General features: G+C 35.0%; 1 pseudogene; it reads right to left on the reverse strand.

Annotated features, from left to right (window-relative positions):
• Positions 1-353: 353 nt before the first annotated feature.
• LOC124367105 overlaps positions 354-19,908 on the reverse strand; it is a 42,531-nt pseudogene continuing 22,976 nt past the window's right edge.

The raw sequence follows: 19,908 nt of genomic DNA on the forward strand, positions 1-19,908 counted from the left end.
TTCTTCTATAATTAGGTAGAATTTTCTAAATGAGATAGGGTGCAAGGACATAGCCAGTGAGGGGGTCCAAGGGGTCTGAACCCCCCAAATTTTCAATTTTCAAACAACTTTTTTAGTAAACGATTATTATTAATTAAATAATTCAGTATTACTGACATGTACTTCTCAAAAAAAAAAAAAACGGGTCAAGAACTGTTTAAGGTACAAAATGGGGCCTTAATCAAGTACATTTTAGTTAACAAGAACTGCCGAAGGCTTTGTGGAAACTGTCCAGATCTGGTCTCTTCCTAGATATTTTAATACTTCTGAGCTCAATATATGGGTCTATTAACATAATTTACAACAAATAACACACTGTGGTTTGTGACTCACCCGAAGTAAGGTCCAGCGCCTCTATCAGCAGTCCTGGGTTCGTTGGCCACTGACCACATGATCACGCAGGCGCCGCGGTTTCTTGTCTCTGTTGATCATTTCTTGCTATCGAGATCTTGTGTTTCTCCAACAGAATCTGCGTGAAGTTCCTGTTTTGAGGAAAACAAAGCTGATGGTTTGATTCAACGTTAAAATTAATAACAGTGCCTTTTTTTAACCCTCCAAGCGTCCATCATCAATATTTTTGATAACTCGAACTCTCACTAAACTTTATCATCATAAATTGTGTATTGCTAAATTTTGTATTGCTATTATATTTAGTCTAGTATAACAAATAAGAACATTGTTATATCAATGTGTTATATAACTACGGCGAGTAGGAAAAAATTTTCAAATGCACACTTATTCATAAAAATGTATTTTTTAAATAACTAACATAAACATTTCAACATTATACATTTCTGTCTTCAGGACAAAATTTCCTACAATTTGACTTATTCTGAATTTTGAATATATGTTATATTTCAAATACAAGTGCATACTTTATTGCAAATGTTGTTTTTACTTTTATTTTTTGTTTCCATTTTTTTAATTTCTAAACTAAGAAATTATTTTTTTAACTTCATAGTTACACAGTCTAAAAGCAAAGTTCTTTGCAAAAGAACACTTTATTTACTAATAGATTTAGTATTAGTAAGTTACTATTTAGATTTATTATACACTTTACAAGGACGGTCTGCAAAACATCACAAAATGGGTGTGCATTTTACAAAATATGATGGACACTTGGAGGGTTAAGATGATACAATTAGTTGCCATTCAATTAAGCTGATGTAAAAAAATTTTATTCATAGTTCTATACACCTTTTCTGGAGACAAGTGGAAGAGAAAAATTGTTTTTTTCAGTCGTGAGGAACTGTAAGCATTTAAAGTAATATTTCGAGATCTTGTAATCAGATCCACAGAAAACAGTTGGAGATAAGGATATGATATTTGTACAGTATGTAATATATGTAAGGCGACTAAGAGACTGACTTTTTTAACTTTTAAAAGCTAGAATCAGCAGAACTCTGCAGTGTGGATGAATTGTCTAATTCTCTACCAATGCCAGTGGCGTAATCAGATCTTGACTTTAGGGGGGATGGATTTGATTGAAGGGTACACAGCACTGGATAGTGTGATGTAAATTTGGGGTTTAACCCCCCCCATCCTTCCCCCCGTAGTTACGCCACTGAGCAGTACTCACTCAGTATTGACACTGGGACTCTCATCGATGATCATGAACCCTTGGGACTCTGCCAGATCCATGATCTCCTCAGCGTAAGGGTAGTGAGACGTGCGGTAAGCGTTGGCTCCGATCCACCTCAGCAGGTTGTGGTCCTTCACGGACGTCGGCAAGTCCAGACCTTTCCCTCGTATCTACACAACATCAAGATTGTCAATGTGACGGCAACATAGTTCAGTCCGAGATAAATCAAAGTTATTTTTGAGTAACAGTAGTTCAAAAATTCAAAAATTTAGTTATTATAAAATAATATAAAAAATTGTTCTTTTCACAACACGTGTTCAAGAAGTAACAAGAGTTTTTAAGTTTAGCTGGTTTTGAAAGTCCGATTGTCAAGGTTTTTTATTGTGTTGGTATTCATGCTACTGAAGTATAATAGCATTTCCAGCTGATTTCATTATTTACTTTTTCAGTGGTTGCTAAGGTTAGACATATGAACTCAGCGATTTTCGTTTGTATTGAAATTTGTGTGAAAAATTAAATAAAGTGTGGGAAAAAAACAAAAGGCCTACAGTGAGTCTGTTATAAGTAAAACGTAGATTTACAAGTACTAGTATAAATGTGTCAAAGATGGCTGTGAAGACATTGAAGATGACAAACGCTCCGGACACTCCAGTGCATCAACAACCTACGAAAACATGAAAAAAGTGCAAGAAATGGTTATGAACGATCGTGATGGTCATTACAATCACAGAAGTCACTGATGATGGTATATCAATTGGCTCATGCCACGACATTTTTCCGAATGTATTGGGTATGAAATGTTCGGCAGCAAAATTTGTTTCAAAATTGTTGAATTCTAAGGTTCAATCATCCCAGTGGAAGTATTCTGATTCGCCAAAAATAGATCAAAAATAGACTCGACAAGTGCAGTTGACGTAAAGTTTTGCTCATTGTGTTCTTGGATTTTACTGACATAATGCATAATGAATTCTTGTCACAAGGTCAAACGTGCACGTCCAAAGAAGTTTGTGTGGAGCGATCTGAAAAAACACCCGGATTTGGGACAAACAATTCGTGGCTTTTGCACCTGCTCGTACTTTAATGCTTGTTAATGAATTTTTGGCCAAAAACAGTACCAACGATGCCCCAGTCTCCATATTTTCCAGAAATGGATCCATATAACTTTTTTAATTTCCAATATTTGTTGTTTTACAAGCATAGATGGCATTAAAAGAACATCACTGAAAGAGCTACAGGCTATCCCAAAGATCAAGTTTGAGAAGTGTTTCGAGGGTTGGAAGAAGCGCTGGCACAAGTGCATAATATCTAATGAAGACTATTTTGAAGGTGACAACATTAATGTAGATGAATAATTAAATATTTCTTCAAAAAATTAAACTTCCCAGTACTTTTGAACATACCTCATATATCAACAAACATATTATGCATGGAATGCGCCTGCTGGTAAATTAATCTATACCGTAAACCACACTGATAAGTATGTAGAACAGCTTTGTTAATTATATATTTATTTATGTACTAAGTAAAACATATAAAAACTCAAAATTAACATAAAATGTTGCTTAGACTCGATTACGTTAAGAAAGAAATTTAGTTTATTTATAGAATTATTTTTAATCAAGTTTTGACTGTAATGGCAATGATCTAACATTTAGATGCTCTCCGAAGATGCTAATTTTTCAATCTTGAACATCCTTCGGAGAAACTTTACAATGTTGAGAGATGTTACAAGGATATAGGATAGTACAAGACTAAACTTATTACGTACATCAGAATCCTCATGCCTGCCAAAGCCTCTGATGTAGATAGGCCTGTCGTTGATATACACTGTATTGTTGTCCCAGGTCACTGATCGCAATCCAAATGGCATCCGGTAAACGTCCATCACTCCGGTCTCTGAAGTGTGGAGAGTGATCTGCAACACACAACAATGTATTGTATCATTGATATTGTACAGATATGATATATACAGGGTATGAAAAAGTCCTGCACAGGCTTGAGAATTCTAGAGCGATTACAGGTAAAGCAATAAAAACTAAGTACATCATTACTGCACCTATAAATCTACTTTTTGAAGTATCTACCATATTTTTATTGTGTCAGGGGATGGTGTTAGTATTTCCTGACACATCTGGATATCCGGACGTTATTATTTCCCAACACATCAGGATACCCGACGTTAGTATTTCCCAACACATCTGGATATCCGGACATTACTATTTTCCATCACATCTGGATATCCGAAACGTTAGTATTTCCCGACACATCAGGATATCTGGACATTAGTATCTCCTGACACATCAGGATATCCGGACATTAGTATTTCCCAACACATCAGGATATCCAGACATTACTATTTCTCAACACATCTGGATATCTGGACATTAGTATCTCCCGACACATCAGGATATCTGGACGTTAGTATTTTCCGACACATCTGGATATCCGGACGTTGTATTTCCCGACACATTTGGATATACGAACGTTAGTATTTCCCGACACATCAAAACTAATAACATAAACCTGAACTTTTGCAATGCATTGTCTTATTCCCAAAATGCAATAAAGGAATTATTATTATTATTATCAGGACATCCGGACGTTAGTATTTCCTGACACATCTGGATATCCGAACGTTACTATTTCTCAGACACATCTGGATATCTGGACATTAGTATTTCCCAACACATTAGGATATCCAGACATTACTATTTCTCAACACATCTGGATATCCGAACGTTACTATTTCCCAACACATCTGGATATCCGGACATTACTATTTCCCAACACATCTGGATATCCCGACGTTAGTATTTCCCGACACATCAGGATATTCGGACGTTAGTATTTCCTGACACATCTGGATATCCGGACATTAATATTTCCCAACACATCTGGATATCCGGATGTTAGTACCCAAATTGTTAAAGTAGTGAGGTATGAAGTGTTATGTGAAACGCTGACTGTAAAAAATTGTCAAAAGGCTCACCATAAGCCCAGAGTGCTCCTCACCTCGATTGTGTAGAGATAGCCAGGGTCGGGGGACATGAGGTAGGGCCACCACAACTTGGGGTTGGTCACCTCTATCCTGCCGGAGATGTTACCCATGCCGTTCTCCACTATGCAGGTCTCGAAACACACCACCAGGTCCTTGTCCACCACAGACACTGTGCTGTTGATGGTGTTGTCAATGGAGGAGTAGCCCTTGTAGAACAAGTTGTAGTTCAAGTAGACTGCAATGAAAAAAACACAGTTATTCTAAATGGGATTTTTATCTAATTAGTAAACCCCTTCACTACAGCTTCTATACAGTTCCGGACTTCCATAATCCAGTCTCTTGAACATACGTTTGCATACTTAATTGTTTCTAACTTCTAAGGCTTTTACAGTTATTTATTAAATGTTTTATTCTTTTCCTAGTAGAAATTTTATTTTAGCATAAAGTTTAATTATATTTTTAACGGTTTTATTTACACTGTTTTTGTGTCTTTTAATATTTAAAAGTCAACATAGCTTTAAATAAAGTTTGTAATATTTTATATGCTTTTACTCCAAGATAAATTTAAAGGAAAGCACCTGTATAAACTCAACAACTAGTGAATAGACATATTAATACAAAACTAAGAAAGATTATTTTCAAGGTTAAGAATGTTATATTACAATAAATGGCTAGCTGAATTATAGAATGTTAAACCTCCGACCCTCTAGCAATGATCTGAATAACACGAGACATCTAAATTATTATACAGTAAAATTGTAGCTGGTGGTCCAGAGGGTTGTATAACAATATTTATCTAAATGAAAAATATTAATACTTTGAGCCTTAGATAATAATCTGAAGTAGGTGACATAAATATGCAGTAAAATTGTCAGATGGTTGTATAAAAATACCTGACTCGATATAAATTATTTGCCCTTTGAACCCTAGATGACAATCTGGAAAGGGTGACATGTCACATTTACTACACAGTAAAATTGTCAGGGAGTTGTATAACAATAGCTGACCACCTAAAATATGGAATAAATTATTTATGTTTTGTTTGGACAAAATAACTGACTTTTACAATGAAATAAATATTCATGAAGACATATTTAAGATAACAGTAATTAGTTTAAAGATCATTATACACGTGAACAATTTTAAAAAGATTTTGGACCTAACAATGGCAAATGTCAGACAACAGTAGTACCAACCTCGTGCACCGTTGACGTCTGTCGTGAGCTCTATGTCGTCAATGTACACCTTCGGCGTTGTGTACAGATAGACTGGCCGATGTATGCCTGCGTAGTTGTAGAAGTCAAAAGTGTAGCGTTGTATCGTCTTCGGACCTTGCATTCTGTAAATCGAGAAAGAGAAACCAAAAAAGGAAATTTATTATGTTAGAATTAGAGTAAAACATTTAGATTGTAACCGAACAATAATGAAATGGCTTTTAACTATATTTTTGACCTAAATGGCTTCATGAACAAAACAATTAATTATTGTCAGTTTCAAAGGTACAACGATGCCCTTTAGAAGTACAGCTAAAACAGCAGAAAATCTCTTTTTATTATTATACGGAATGTTTCAAAACTCGCACTACAAAGTTTAGGGTATTTTTCCATGTACCAAAAGGATCCAAAAACTAAATGATGAATATTATGCTTTATCCCTTTTTTGCCATTTCTGTCTGTATAATGCTCTATATATTTAAAAAAATAAAATTTTTGAATGAATCAAACAACTTAAATTAGACTTTTGTAAACTCTATATCAACACGATTTGTGAATATAATAAAAGCTAACAAATTATTTTATATTTTATTATTTTATATATTATACTTGTTTCATTGTTTAATTTCACTAAAATTACAAGTCAGCTATTGTTTATCTGACCTCAACATTTAAAGTGTTATTTTATATTGTAATAAATGCTCTACATATTGTTGTAACTTTCATATAGAATTAATATATAATTTTCTAAATATTTTAGCTTAAACATTTTAAATGGCCATCATTTTGAAATTTACTTTGCAAATTCGACCAAATTATTTTTATTTGCAGTAAGAGAACGTAGGGAGTTGGATGTGAATGTTAAATTCAGCTCCTTGACTTCTAAATTCTGGAGCTAAAATTCCATCTGGGTTTTAGCTTAACCTGCAATATCACCATCATGGCAAGTTAGTAGGCCTAAAGAGCTTTATTAAGGAAGCTTAAGGGAATTTCCTTCTTGGTAAGGAACTAAGTGAAGTTAAAAAGTTACCTCTCTGTGTTACCATTTCATGCACTCCTGTGTCGTAAGTATGTAACTAGGGATTGCAATCCCAGGATTCGGGATCCAAGGATCCCGGTATCCCTGATGGGTTATCCATCTTACCAATCCTGGGATCTCAACATGGCAATCCCAAGATTTTTTATATTTAAATCACAAATTTTACTAAAAATAAGTCACTATTGAGAATGTTTGTAGCAAAGAAGTACAATCCTCATACATTAAATAAAAATAATCTACATTGGGTTTCATTGTTTAGATAAAATGGCAGTAAATTTAATACAAAAATAGTGTGTTATCATTTTTACAGGTAATTGTATACCTTGTTAAATTTCATATTTAAATTATCAGTCAAATCATTAAATTTATCTTTTTTATATGCATGGGAATCATTGAGCGCAGAAAACATTTAGGAACACGATTATTGCACACCAGCAAGCAAATCAAACAGATTGAATTTATTCAATCTAATATCAAGAAGTATTACAAATATTTTATTTCATTCAATTTAAACTATACATTTTTTTAAAGAAACTTTTATTTTACAAATTGGTTTGTTGTATTTGATATTTGTATTTATTATTTTTTTACAAAGATATTTGAACTTAGTTTAACTTATTCAATTTACCCACTTGCAATAAAAAAATAAAACTCGTAAAAGATAAACGTTTTGTATTTAAAATAAAACTGAAGTGTAAGTAAATAGAATTACGATAGTCATCTAAATTCAATTTAGTGATTTTGTATTTGCATCGTGATTATAATTAATTTGACAATAAATAATTTTAACTAGTACCAGTTTTTTTTCACAAAGGTTTTATGCAATTTTACATCATGAATTAATAATTTAAAGTGTAAATAATTGTTTTTAAATCCTGGGATTGAGTTTTTAGAATCCTGAAATTCCGGGATTACAAAAATGGTGCGGGATTGCAACCCCTATCTGGTTGATCAAAACAGTTTTTCCTCAGAGTTTTCCATACATCAGGACAGGTTCCTTTTAAATCCGTTACCTGTCAAATGCACTTGTACCATTACCCTTCTATACCGTATAGAAAATCCTGTAGAATCTTACGTTGGAACTTGATGTAGACTGCCTTGCGGAATTGTCTCTGACCCGAGGGTGTTGTCCACTGCGACTGTTAGCTTGTTTTCCCTCCCGTACGTCACAACATCGGTGATTTCTATTGTAAAAGGCAGGTGTCCAATTTCGTGCTCCGTTACTTTTTTTCCGTTCACCCACTGGAAAATTATTGTAGAGAGAAATTAATAGTTTACAAATAATAAATTTATGTATAGTATTTTGTACGATCTTAATTATTGGCCATTATTTAGTAATCTAGTAATTGTTTTGTTCAAATCGGTAACAACGTAACATATGAGTGATATATAAAGAAAATTATTGTGGGTGGTTCTTTTTTTTTTTTTTTTCTTCCTTTGGGGCGGCCTACTGCCATGCACTTGCCTCAAGGGCTTTTTGCGCACCTCGGAAACACACCATGAAGCCCACCAGTCTACAACTCCAGCAGTTCAACAAACCGCCGAAAACAACCTATCAAGTCCTCCTGGGAAAATTCACCACCCCTGTCCAAACTACCAAAGATGGCATACCGCTCCCTTGCTACTGCGGGGCAATCAAAGAGCAGGTGCTCAGCAGTCTCCTCCTGCTCATTACACATTCTACAGAGTGGATCCTCCTGAAGGATGCCGACTCTGTGAAGATGCTTCCTCAGGTGACCATGCCCCGTAATGAGACTAATGACCTTAGAAGACATTGATCTGTTTAATGAGAGAAGGTCCGAAGCCACCCTGGAGGAAGGTGACTGTAATACCATTCTACTCACTCTCAAACCCTGATGAAACCTCCACCTTCTCCCATGCTCCGCGCGAATCCATTTCGAAACAAAGGAAGTACCGGTAAAACATTCTCTCCAAAAACAGGGGCTTGGAAATCTTCCCGGGAAATTGCTCACCTTTAAGACCTGATAAATCTGTTTTAGCTTAAAACGAACTTCTGGGTGCAATTTTAATGTTTTTTTTACTTTGAAATAAGAGGGGGCCTGAGCCCCTTATGTACATCCATGATACATTCTTAATAAAACCTGTAGAGGTTTTACTTACAACTATAAGAAAGCTCGTTTGGACAACACAGTTTTGAATGGTATTTATCATAGAGCAAAGAATAAAAAATACAGAGTAGAAAGAAAATGTTCAAAGTCATTCCTATATTTGATTATCACGCATCTAGTAACTTCCTTAGGTCAGTGGAAATTGTCGGTCCTATTTTCTGTCATCTAACACGTGGCACCAAATTCTAATTCATCCATATTACATTATTTTAAAGTATAAAAAAATGTTATTTTAGCTTACTTCAGTTTCGAGACTATCTGTCAAAATGGTCAATTGTTTTAAATCTCATATAATTCATTACCATAACATTTAATAATAACTGGCAGTCATAATTTACGTCTCATTTTTTCCGCTGTGAGTACGGACTTATGCATATTACAATTTGGGTTTTATTGTAGTATAAGTGGTTTTTAACTCTTAATAGCTATTATTATAGTCATGATTCTATAATAAATGCCTATAATTAAATAGAGCAAAAATACTATCGGATATAACAATAAGAAATTTAGTTTTTTAGAAACCATATATAGAATACAAAATACCCCCATTCCCGACTAGGAATACCTCTGATATGATCCGGGAGATTATTCCAGAGTCGACAGGCAGAGACTGTGAATGATTTACTGTAAATAGAAGATCTATGAACAAAAATAGACAACAAAGAGGCTCCAAGTGAGTATTCCAATTGCTTGTTTCAGAAATGAAAGAAAACTGTTCAGACAAATAAGAAGGGGAATATTCGTTATACAAAATAGAATGTAGCATGCTAAGAATGTGGAACTGGTGGAGTAGATTCGATTGTAGCAGATGTAATTAATTGATGATTGAAATAATCACAGCCCAATTGATTTTAATACTAGAATTTTTAAATGTAAGAAACAAGACTCAAACAAATAAATGTATTTTGGCAGATGTGAGATTACAATTTTACACACATCTCAAAAGTTTTACTTACAACTTGGGCGAAGTAATTGACACTGCCAAACCTCAGCCAAACTCTGAAGCCCTGGCTCTTCCATGAGTTCGGCACGAAGAACCCACGATCGTACCAGACCAAGCCGATGTGGTCCCGCACTTCTGCCGATGCTGTGATGTCATTGTAGCTGCTCGGTACTGGCATCGGAATCGTTCCCTCCATCTGTAAAATGTAAATCACCGGGCACTTTACGTTGAACAATCCTGAAGAGTGAACAATACTTTAATTAATTATTAGAGAGAAATTCAAGGAAATTCTAAAGAGATTTTATGAATGAAAACCATAAGATCTTTCAAGTTATGAGGAAAAAAACAGAAATTTTAAACAACACATTTAAAAAATAAACAGTTAATTGTAATTCACAGAAGGTACTGGAAACATTTTCCTATCCAGAGTTGGAAATGAAAATGTTAGAGTTAAAGGATAGATTTAACATCTTTGTGTGGTAACCATTTTAGACTTCTCATGATTTCCAAATAAACACCAACCTTACTGATATCCTTCCCGAACCACTGGTTCCGTATGCCATTCTGCTCGGGAGAGTCCAGTTTGAAGTTCCATATACCGTCTAGACTCTGTACCTCCCTGATCTCCGAGGCCCGAGGGTACAGCACTCCTCCCTGTGGCAGGTGAAGTCCCACATCTGCTCCCGTGGGATCTCCCAATAGCAGACATACAAGCAACAGTGCTGCCAGGGAACACATCGTTGGACCTACAGAGGGAATGTGCAGTTAGTATTGATGAGATAACTGTTATATTATTATACCTCCTTCCTTTACTCTTAAGACAGTTTGGACCTACCAATGGCCTCTCTTGAAGGTTACGGATATTAAAACTAGTATCCAATGTCAAGCCATGATAATAGTTGGCTCCTACCAGAGGTGGACTATCGCGATATGAGGTTCCATTTATTAAACAGTGGAACAGTGGGGTTAAGCTATAAGTTTGAACAAGTAGCTTTTCAATTTTTGATTGAGATGCAATGCTTCTGTTACTGTGAGTTTTGTTTAACAACTATTCTCTAGCTAGAGACGTACCATAGTTTAAAAGTTTCTGTAGCTGGAAACGTATCACAGTATAACAACGTATACCTTAGATAAAGACATAGTATTATAGTTTTAAAATGTATACTGTAACTAGAAATGTATTATAGTTTTAATTTTCTGCAGCTAGAGACGTATCACAGATTGACAATGTGTACCGTAGCTAGAGATGTATCATAGATTTACTACAAATTCTATAGGTAGAGTTGTATCTTAGTTTAACACATTATGTGAGGTGGTTATACATTACTACTTCTCTGGCTGTTCTAAAGTCGGTACATGACTTTAGAAAATAAGACTAGAGTGTAGAAATCTTACAGAGTAGTGAACTAATGTTCAATCTCTTCATCTTTACCAGATGTGGTGTTAGGACCATTCGGTCCTTCCCTTAAGTTAAAGTGAGTGACCAATTGCAGGTAAAAGGCATTTGTAAATTTGAAAACAATTTTTCCCAAAATAGTATATAAATAAATAAAAAAATCCAATAACTGATAGAAATAAAATTCTTTACATCAATATTTATACTATTAATTTTAGTAATTATCAACTACTAAACTACTATTCATTTAGTAACAGAATCCAGAGGAGACTAACACAATCATTTGCTTCTCAAACTTTATAATTTCCCAGCTATGTAGTATATCTAGATACACTGAGAAATCAGATTTAAGAACTGTACTGTCGGCAATCCTGATTTTAGCCTCATGGGAACAATTTTAAGCCTAAAACACTTTTATGGCCGTATTGATTGCAAAGTCGTAGACGTCTTAATTTTAAATTTTATGCATAAAATTGGTTAAAAAACTTTTTTTTTACCATATAAATACTCAAAAAGTAAAATCTTAAAAAAACAAAAATGTGTTTGGATGAAAATTTATTGTACTGTATCTTTAAATTGAGACATCTCCCATAAATCTAGAACAAAAATGACTTTAAAGTGTTGTGAAATTTATCACTATTGTTATGAGGTTGACTAATACTCAAGGTCATTTCACTATAGCCAGCTCGTAATACTTGAGCAGGCAGAATTCCTCTATCAGATTAATTTATGTCATAATCTATGATGACCACACATGTCATATATTATGATGACATATGGAAATGACCAAAGCAACACATATAGACTCACTCTAGGATGTAAATCTTTTCTGGTAATTCTTCTATGCAAACTTAACTGGTGTTATATACCTAGATATGACGAAACGGCATTGTTCCGGCAATAAATCAGTTCGTACAAGGTGCTCACTTACGAGTCTGTACTTCAACACGACGGTGCTCCACCAACATTACAATGTGTTTATCTACAAATTCTTAAAAAAAACATAAATTTGACCAGACAGATTTTTTATTTTGGTGCTATTTCTCAAAAGTTTATGCCAGCACATATCTGTAAACCTTTCACCTCTCAATTTTTTTTCGAAGATTCTCACAAAGTAAAGTCTTACACAGTGAGATGCAGTTTTTAATTCAAGCTTTATTTTTGTCAAGAATTATATGGTAGCCTATTTCGAGCATCTCATCTGAGTGAAATTGAGGTGCAATTTTTAAGGTTTTCACATTAGAATTTGATTCGAAAATTATTCACACGTAATGAAGTTTTATATAATAATTATGAAGTAATTAGCTATCGAATTTCAAACAGATTGGTATCATTAAAGATTTCTAGTTTTTTGAAAAGTATCTTCTTCTTTTTACAATGTCTTCAAAATGATTTGTGTAGGGGATTAATATATTTTGACTTAGGTACAAGCTACCTATTTGAGAAGGATGAGGGTTAAAAATTTTCATACATCTAAAGATTCCTCCAGTTGGTCATATAAATATGCCCAAAAGTAAATCACTTCATCTCTAACCATAAAAAAGTTAATAGAGGAGAGTGAGATTTTCAAGACTGGTATAATAATTCAAATAACTAAACTACCTATTATTCACATGAAAATGTGAATCAAGTGATCAAAATTCTTAATCTAATAGTGACCAAACACTTGCCCTGATGTCATTTGCAGATTGCTGATTAGCATTGTGCAGATTTTATGAAAATAAGACAAAATAGTTTTTCAAGTGTGATCTGAGTGTGTCTACCAACATTGATCTGATAGTTTGATACATTTCTGATTATAAAATTTCAAAATAATCAGAGATTTCGAAATATATTAAAATATAACATAACACATTAATATTGTATCATAATAGATAACAAGGATTAGATAAGTTATTGTAAATTATTACTACTAATTGTCAATAAATTTTGTAACATCCATTTCGACCACTAGCGTCTGTATAGTATATATCGTTACTGTCAAAAATTGTACTAATCTTTAACTAGCGTACTAATTATAAGTATGTAAATAGCATGTTTTAATTTTTTCTTTAAACATCTAGTAAGAATTTTTGTATACTAATTTATGTTTCATATATCAATACAACCCAATAAAATGGAAAAAATAAACTAACTTGATGATGTGTTCCTTGAACAGAAAGGCCTCACAGAAATAAAATTGAATGATTATTCGAGTGTTTGTTTCTAATTAAGTAATATATTCCAATAAGAAAGAAGCTGGTACAATATACGAAGCTCGTAACTTGGTTGTACCTATTTTAAATAATATAATACAGTTTATGAGTTGTTCACTTCGTATAGTACAATTGAATATTATTTGCTTATTCAATATTTTTAAAATTAGCTGACTTTTAGACAATGAGATACATCTTCCTTGACTTCGATTTGAGAGACAGTTTAATTGAGAATTTAGATATGTATTCGTGTCGTGACCACAGTGTTGGGTGTTTGGGTAAACTGTTGTCTGACAATGTACATATTTATCACTATTAATACACACAGGTTATTTTGGACTTCTATCTTGGTTTTTAGTCAAATGGAGGGAGAATTTCTTTTCATGTGAAAAAATTAATTCAGTTTATTGTCTCCAAGAGTAAAAAAACAAGTATCATCCATTTATCTTAGTTTGAATTGAATTGAAGCCAGGGGATTTTGCTCAAATATTTTGCTTAAATTCTTCCATAAAGATATTGCCAATATTGGACAATACAGAAGCCCTTTGTCCAATAGATGCATTGAGTGTCTAGTTCTAACTTACAATTGCGTGGAATTCTGTAACTAACGATAGTTTAGTAAGTTAAACTCTGCTTTAATTTTGGCTGTTTCACAACTTAACATTCAATTTCTCATGATTACATTACATCCAATTAAATTTGTAAAGTAAGCAATCTTTCTGAATCAGTCGGAAGAAGCAGGTATATTTGGTGACGACAGAAATATTAATAATTTATTTCTTATGGGATTTAAATGTAAACCAGTATCTCAAAAACTGATTTAGATACAAAAAATTGTCAATTACAAAATTTTTAGGATGTTTCCAGAACACTATCTATTCATTTAGGTTCATAAATAAGAATTGTGGATAAAAAAATGTTAACAGCCATCATAATTGGGGAGGGGCTTATAAGACTAACGTTTTGAAAATAAATAAGAAAAACCCAACAACGAAAGGTTCTAAAAACCTAAATAAGTTTTTATTCTAAATTAAAAGAGTGACTGTTCACTCAACAATATGTACAATTTATGAATATTTCCTTAGTTTAAATAGCAGTATTTTTTGATGATTTTAAATTTTTAATGTGAAATTAGTTGTGCAAATATGTATATATTAATTAAGAATTCTAAGATTAACCGCCAACTCATATTTTTGACTCAAAGGTGCTATTTTGTAAGTACCTATTCCGAACACCACACAGAGTGTTTTATATTTCAATGCATAGGAGATGGAATCATTTACTTTACTTATAATCTTTTTTTAAGTTAAATATTTTGTTGTTAACCTGTTTCATTATATAAATTTCATACTGGCCTCAATTACTTGTAAGTATGGTCGGTTATTCCTGAAGTTATTGTTTCTTTTATGTGTTAAATCAGGAAATACATCAGTATTTCATATTGGATTAAAATGACAGCTGTCTAACGAATGTGGACAATTAGTGTTTTATAATAATATCAATTTTTATACCAAGTTCCAATATGTTTTGAGCTTTTTTTTTTCGATCAATTATTGTTTTCACAACCCTTGTTATATAACAATAGACTTTGGACCATGGATGGTTTAGGTTTGTAGGGTCATGTTTGATGATGTTATGTGGAACATTTTCCTGATTGCTACCGTGAAGAACAAAAAATCCAAGATAAATTCGTCAGAGTGGTGGGAGTGCGTCAGGGTATGAATTATTGTGAGGTCCCAGTCAATTTAATGCTGAAGGAGCTTCAACTATCTCCACTAGTGGTCCGCCGGAAGCTGCAAGATGCGCTGTTCCTCTTGATCAATGGTGTAATTAAACGTCCTGAATTGCTCCAAAAGATGAATTTTCTTTTGTGCCATCTCAAGAGCTGTTCTGGAGAAACAACCATCCTACCTCCTACGACTGGAACTGCTCCTTGGCCCGGATCCAGAGAGTCGGCTGCGCTATCTTCAGCTCGGTAGATTTCTTCAACTCTTCTCTCCCAGCATTTAGGAAGAAAGTTATGAAAATCCTCAGTGAAGAGTAGTTATCTAGTCGCTGTTGCATGGCCAAATCTGTTACTTATCAGAGAATTCATTTTAGACTGCATGGTTTATGTAATTGATCGCACAGTCTTTTTTTTATTGTCAGAATGCACTAAATTATATAGACTCTATTGCATGTATCACAATAGTATTATTTTTTTAGGATTGCCTGTAAATTAAATTTTTTTTGGGGAGATCGTAGGGTAGTTTCTCGTTGTTAACTCAACTTATTTATTAAACAACCATTTTAGTAATCTCATCTTTGGATTGTTGGAATGCATGTACATTAGATATTAGGGATTGAACGTATCATAATAGTATTTATTTTGCTAGGATCGTTTGTAAATCATTTTTGTTTGGGGTAACCCAAGGATTATGTAATTTCGTTTTCAATCTCAACTTATTTATTTAGTTTTTAATCTATCTTTGCTATTTTTAATCCATTTCTACAAGTTATTGACTGAATAATTGCTTTGTGAATCATTGTATTGTATTGATTTACTCAATAAAATGGTAATGCCGTTGGAAAAAAAAAAACATTGCAACAGGCTGAGTTTGTAAACAGAATCTACCAATGTACCCACTGGTTGTAATAATTGACTGATAGAGCCCCTTAGCAAACTTTATTCAGCATTGAAACAGAATGACCTTGACTTGTCCTGTGACAGAATCCAGGTTGTCATATCAGTGTGCAGAGCAGCTCAGCTCCTTAGTTCATCCATGACCCAGTTATAACACAAACATCACGATAATTGCATTCTTACTGCATTATTAATACCGCTATCAAAGTTGCAGTTATCCTACATTTAGGTTCATTGAGTAATTGAAGGCGTCTGCATATGATGTGGGGCTTTTGTGACACTTTGAAGAAAAAAATACAAAAAATTATTTAATATCTTTAATTTTTTTGTCTTATAATTTGGGTAATTCCTCTCCCCTCGTCATCTATATCACTGACACGATTGCAAGACATTTTGCATTATGTTATTTGAGAACTGTCAGACAACATTAAATGGGGAAAAAATTGGCATATACCTAGAGAGGGTGCAAATACGAGTAAATATTCTCCCGTTGAAATGTTTGGATTTTTCCAAATAACTAGGAAATCCATGTAGTAATCTGAAGTTACCTTGTCAGCAAAGCGGACCCCATAAGGCTGACCAACAAAGCAGGCAGCTCACCCTTTGCAGCAAAATCTAATCCAATCCAATTGGATTACTCTTTAGTGAAGCCAATTTTAATGGACAAGAAATGGCGTTGTGAATGTGTTCAAGCCACTTTTGGATGGCGAGAGGATGCAATTTGGCATTGGAAGGTGGATTTCAGTAGCTTCCAACACAGACGAGGCAGAATCTCATTGGTTCATACTCCATGTGGAACTGGGACTTCCTTGGTTACAAGGACGTAGCCAGCAAGGGGGGTCCAAGGGACCCCCCCACTTTTGAATTGTTTAAGTTAGTTACTGCTGAAAGATCGTTCTCGTAAACACAGGTAATGGTGTCTTACTTTCTGCCCACTTTGGACAAAATATCAGTGGTCTTGACCCCCTCCCAAATTTTTTCCATGCTACGTTCTTGCTTAGTTGCCATCTGTTTCTGCGATATCAGTAGTATACTTTTGCCGTTCCTGGGACAACGCACCCGAGACCGGTTCTGGGACAAAAACCGTGTGAGACCGAATCTGGGGACAGAATTTTTTTAGACGAGCGACTAAGAGTGTGAGTACGGGTGTTCAGAACCGCGCCGCGCGAATCACCACGCATGTCATCGCTGTCCCGCCACCGCGCAGACACCACGCGTTGTTACTGTAAGTATGCAAGCAATCGGCACGCGCCTCGTCAGCACCGCGCCGCGCGACTGCTGAACCGTCACCGACCAAGCAATTGGCACGCGCTCCCTCGTCCATCACCGCGCCGCGCGGACTGCTGAAACCGTCACCACCACCCGCGCCGTGTGAGACACGCGTGTTGTTTCTATAAGTATACAAACAATCGGTACGCGCCTCGTCACTGTCCAGTCACCGCCGCGCCGCGCGAGGGACACCGCACCTTATAAATTACTAGTTTGGTTATAATGTAAGTGTATTGTGGATAGTATCAGGAATTAATGAAGCAGAAAAGTCGGAAAAGAAATCCTGCTTCGAGCATTAGAGGTTCATAAACTGTGGTTAAGCGATTCCCTAAGAGAAAAATTGTAACTTTGGGTATTGATGATTTGTGGGCTGCAGACCTTGTTGTAATGATTAGGTTTTCAAAGGAAAATGATGGATTCAGATACATACTTAATGTAATTGATACGTTTTCAAAATATGCGTGGTCAGAACCATTAAAAACTAAAAGCTCACAAGAGGTTACTAAATCGTTTGGTAAAAATATTAAGAAGAGCGAAATTGGTTGGTCACAAAACCCCGAACCTTCTTCACACGGATAAAGGACGAGAATTTGTTAATAAGGAAATTTAGAGAGTTTTTACACAAAAATCAAATAAAGTTATACCATACTGAAAATGAGGAAAAAAGTGCCATTATAGAGCGTTTCCATAGAACTCTCAATGAAAAAATGAAAGTGCACTTTGAAATTCAAAACTCTTTTTAGATGGGTGTCACATTTACAGAAGCTTCTACGTCAATATAACAGTAAAATTTCATAGCACTATAAAGATGAGCCCATCAGAAGTGAATTCAAGCAATGAAACAAACTTTAAGAAACATGTACGCAAACACTGGACGATGTCTAGTATTCAGACCCAGACTTTCGGTTGGAGACCGTGTAAGAATTACTATAAAGAAAGATTTATTTGGAAATAAATACCGCAGAAATTGGACAAGAGAATAATTTTTCGGATTGTGGCTGGTCAACAAAACTTGCCCTGTTACCTACAAAATCGCAGACCCAGTCTAGTGAGGAAATAATAGGATCTTTTTTATGAAAAAGAGTTACAAAAAACTATGTTCTAGTTTAGAGTCAAATGTATATTAATAATGCTCTCATCCTTCCTTCCACTCATCCCACACACCCCACCCTCTTCCTACTCCTCTTCCTATTCTCATCCATCCATACCTCATCCTTTTCCATCGTCAATCGCCCATACAGTAAGAGAGTAGCCAGCTCTATAATTAATGGTGTTTTCTCCTGCTAGCAAGCAAACAGCATTTCTCAATGCTACGGATGGTCTTTTCGAAGATCATCAGTCAAGAAATGTCCGAATTGTGGAGAAGAGGTTACTGCATCTAACCTATCCCGCCACCAAAAAACAAAGAAGTGCATCCATACCTCATCCTTTTCCATCGTCAATCGCCCATACAGTAAGAGAGTAGCCAGCTCTATAATAATGGCGTTTTCTCCCTGCTAGCAAGCAAACAGCATTTCTCAATGCTACGGACGTCTTCTCGAAGATCATCAGTCAAGAAATGTCCGAATTGTGGAGCTGAGGTTACTGCATCTAACCTATCCCGCCACCAAAAAACAAAGAAGTGTATGTCAGCGTCAAATCTACCAGCTTATGCTTCTTCCAACGGATTCAATGAAAAACCTCCTTCGATGAAACAAGTATGTTCAAGGTTGTGGTGCTGAAGTCAGGAACTCCTCCATGTCCCGCCATAAAAAAACAAAAGAAATGCATGTCCACGTTAGACAGACAAACTCCGGATTTTGATATGTCTATGTTGGAAAACTACGCTGATGCTGTGAGTGACAATCAATTCCAGAACGTGATTGCTGATTTTGATATGTCTATGTTGCCAGAGTCCTATTCAAATCTCAGACACTGAAGAAACAAGACGTGATTGCTGATTTTTGATATGTCTATGTTGCCAGAGTCCTATTCAAATCTCAGACCTGAAGAACAAGACGCGATTGCTGATTTTGATTTGTCTATGTTAGGGACACTCAGATTTTCTATTCCAAAATTAGAGCTATAATTGGTCCATCTACAGCTGACGCTCCAAAGTTTGAACCACCAGTAAAAAGGATACACCCCCGATTCATCGAAAATTATATCAATACTTGGTCCACCACCATTTGAAGTTCCGGATAAGTCAGACTATTCACTGCATATACCATATAGTCCTGTATACCATTCACCACTACATATCCCAGAGAGTCCAACATACAACGTGCTTAGTCCGACCGATGTACGTGCTCAAATAAAACCCCAGAAGAAACCATGTCCAAAATGCAGTAAGGAAAATAACGGTTTCCAACATGGCTCGGCACCCAAAAATCTCAGAAATGTGCCAACTACCAGCATGTATGGCATATAACGAACACGTCTGAAAAGATGGAAATCAAACCAGCTCCTAAAAGTAAAATGTTGTTGGATTTGTGAAACACC

Source organism: Homalodisca vitripennis, chromosome 8 (genome assembly GCF_021130785.1).
Source record: "Homalodisca vitripennis isolate AUS2020 chromosome 8, UT_GWSS_2.1, whole genome shotgun sequence".
NCBI lineage: Eukaryota > Metazoa > Arthropoda > Insecta > Hemiptera > Cicadellidae > Homalodisca > Homalodisca vitripennis.